Source organism: Anguilla rostrata, chromosome 1 (assembly GCF_018555375.3).
Source record: "Anguilla rostrata isolate EN2019 chromosome 1, ASM1855537v3, whole genome shotgun sequence".
NCBI classification, from domain to species: Eukaryota; Metazoa; Chordata; class Actinopteri; order Anguilliformes; family Anguillidae; genus Anguilla; species Anguilla rostrata.
Window position 1 is genome coordinate 78,020,104 of NC_057933.1, and position 3,461 is coordinate 78,023,564.

General features: G+C 46.3%; 1 non-coding gene across 1 annotated transcript; it reads right to left on the reverse strand.

Moving 5' to 3' along the window:
- Positions 1-2,587: 2,587 nt before the first annotated feature.
- On the reverse strand, positions 2,588-2,659 carry trnap-cgg (transfer RNA proline (anticodon CGG)). Its single transcript has one exon. It is a non-coding gene; the product is annotated as a tRNA-Pro (tRNA).
- Between the last annotated feature and the right edge of the window lie 802 nt (positions 2,660-3,461).

A 3,461-nucleotide genomic window follows, 5' to 3' on the forward strand; every position in this document is an offset into this window, starting at 1 on the left:
CCATCAGTATTGGCATAAAGAAGGCATTTATTTGTTTGTTTCTCTTCTTTTTTTTTTCCCTGGTAGCCTTCAGGAAAACGGGGACAGCCATGTTTACGTTCGCTCAGCCTTTAACGAGCTCAGTGGCTAAGATAACGACCGAAAATTAAGCGCCGTCCCACCACCCTGCCCCCCCCGGGCGAACCAAGCGAGGGCAGAGATACTCTAAACGAAATCGATCACAGGGACCCGGGATGACCTCGCGCAGCTCCCCCGTTGCACTGATAGCACTAATCGACGCGCCCGTAACGCTAATGCTGCTCCCCCCCCCCCCCCCCCCGCCACTCTGTCGGCTGATATAAGTCTCAGCCCCCCCCCCACGTGTCTGTCCAGGGCTACGCAGACACACACACTCTCACACACACACACACACACATGCGCACCTGCACACAGACATACACACACGTACACACCGCAAACGTAAGTGCAAATATACAAACTGTCACACAAACTTGAATGCATAAGCACAATCGGAGAGGCGCACACACACACACGCACACATACAGAAACACGCACACACACGCACCCATACTCACACACACACACACATACACACACACACGCACACATACAGAAACACGCACACACACCCATACTCACACACACACACACACACACACACACACACAAACACGCACATACAGAAATCACACAGATGCACGTATGTTACCAAATCATGGAGGGAGGGCCTTATAATAATAATAATAATAATAACAATAAAAAAAGCCCTTTCTGTGGAGCGGAACAGGTCTGCAGAGTCTGACGTCTGTATTAACGCACGTCAGCGGAAAGTGCCGAACGTTAGATAACGCGGTACCAGCCAGAGCGAGCGGGAGAGATGTGTTCTCTGAGCGAGAGAGAGAGAGATAACGCCAGGAACGCCAGAGGGGGCCTGGGGCCCCGGCTATACAGCGCCTCTCTAAAGGCCCACTCCAGCAGCAGCAGCAGCAGCAGCCTTGAAGAGCACACACACACACACACACACACACACACACACACACACACACACACACACACACACACACACACACACACACACACACAAAAACATCTTTTATTCATCTGAAGAGGGAGTGAGGGTGTATCGGAAAGCAGGCACCTGCCTTAAAAACAGGCATTCTGGGTTAAAAGAGGACAGCCCTTCGAAACAGCACTACAAAACCGCTTTTTTTTTTGTTGTTTTTTTTTGTTTTTTTTGGCGGTTTCAGGCGTGCGCGTGAAGATTAGCGGAGCCCGGCCAGAGCGGTTACTCAGGCCCGGCAGGACTGTTACCGCGGCGCTAAGGCCACGGCGTTTAAAAAATATATATTTTATTTGTTTTTATTGACGCCGCTGTCCTTGAGAAAAAAAAAAAAGTCAAAAAATGAATTAGGGGAGGCATAAGAGTCGAGCCTCCGCTTTAGACTCTTCCCCTCTGAAGCCCTGCGGTGCAGTACTACTTGCTGAACCGCACTTTTTTTTTTAATATAGCAGTTCCCTTTAATTGCCCATTTGTGGCCATTTTCTCCCATGATCCTTTGCAAAGCGCTCCCTGACGTGACTGCCCACAGCGGTGTTATTGTAGGTCACCCGGATAGTCGACTCCCGCGCAAGGTCATCGGAATCATTGATGAATCGGCAAACGGGGGGGGGGGGGGGGGGGGGATTAAACAAGACTGACAATTCAACGTTATGAATAATACATCCTTCAATTCGATTCGTTCGGAGATTTGTTTGTTTTATTTATCAACATTGAATTACCGCGCTAAACGGAGAGACTTACCGACGTTAAAAAACAAAAAAAAAAGTGCTCAAATTTTTTTTTTCCCAAATTCTGCCGTGAGGATTGTCTCAGAAATCCACAAACGGATGCAAGCGACAGGTGACGCACAAACGTGAAACCAGCTGCATTCATTTGTCGATCAGCTGCAATTATCTGTGCATCACCTGCACAGTTTGTGGATCACTTATATTTATTTATTTATTTATGTATTTATTTATTTATTTATTTTTGCGGCAATAATACCCCGTATACTCCCTCCTTTTAAACACCACTGTTGTCACGTTCCTCCCGTGTAGAGTTTGTCTTACTGACAGGAGACTTTGGTTATGTTTGCAGTGCTGTATTTTCTGTATTTGCTTATGACGAGGCGTGGAATTTGGAATGTTCCATCTTACACGGGAGACAGTCCTTCCAAAGCTAAGAATGCGTCAGTCATCTGATTGGTCAGTAGAATATTACTGACCTTTATGAGACACTTATCGAGAGGGAATTTTTGCATTTCGACATTTACAAGGATAAGGATCATGATATCCTGAAGTAATTCAGGCTAAGTGCCCTGCTGAATGGCACAATGACAATTTCCTACATGGGAATTGAACCTGCACGTTTTAAATATCCATCACATTTCTCTGACCCACGCTGGTGCCCAAGGGCATATTTTTTCACAAAGAGACGGGGAATGTGATTGCCCGCTTCTTGCTCTTCTTTCCTGAAAGCATGCTTTATTCCTGCTATAACTGCCAGAGTATTTGGGGGACTCGCATTATCAATCGCTTAAAAAGATCAGGGCTCGTCCGGGATTTGAACCCGGGACCTCTCGCACCCGAAGCGAGAATCATACCCCTAGACCAACGAGCCAGCTACACTGCCTGGCCTGATCTGTCAGAGGTCAGAGGTCACCGTCAGAGGAAAACGGCAGGCCTGCGTCAGATCTGAAGTACTTTCGTTATTTCCTACACTGGAATGCTTTCACAAATGACCAAATAATGTGAAAGCGAAAAATATGTTTACAGAAATCCTTTCAGAGCAAAATTCTTCTTTCATACGAGAGTTGGTTTTTTTGTCAGCTTGCATGTTCCAGTGTTAAAAGCATTTCAAATGCATAATTGGATACGGTTTTGTCAACAGTCGCAATCTCTGCTGTGGTCATCTTACACAGGCCAGAGAAACGAAGGTAACGCACAGCGACGGTGAATAGTTCAGTTACACTTGGCTTCAAAGTTATTTGCTTCAAACTCTTTTCTAGCAACACACAAATGGACAGCGTAGGTATAGTTGTAACGAGTAGTATCCAATGCATAGTCGATATGCTGCATATGCATATTTAATGTGTAATATGGGGTTTCATGACTCTGTTTTCTGTTTTATGTGCAGCTTGTACACCTGTGCCACATAAAATGCAACATACGCCGGCATTTTGATTGCAATGCAGTGGATAGAGCACTTCGTACACGTTTGTTGTGTAAGACCAGTATTAATATGGGTTGCAGTAAATCACAATCTCAGCGGAAGTGGCAGAGATTGAATTTACCTGCATATTTCCACGGAAACGTGCAGAGAGGCGGCTCGTGTGGGTCAGCAAATGGCTCTCAAAATAGCCTTTTTCAGGAACACACACTGTGGTGAAAACCCTGGAAGGGGGGGGGGGGGTGGGGGCATG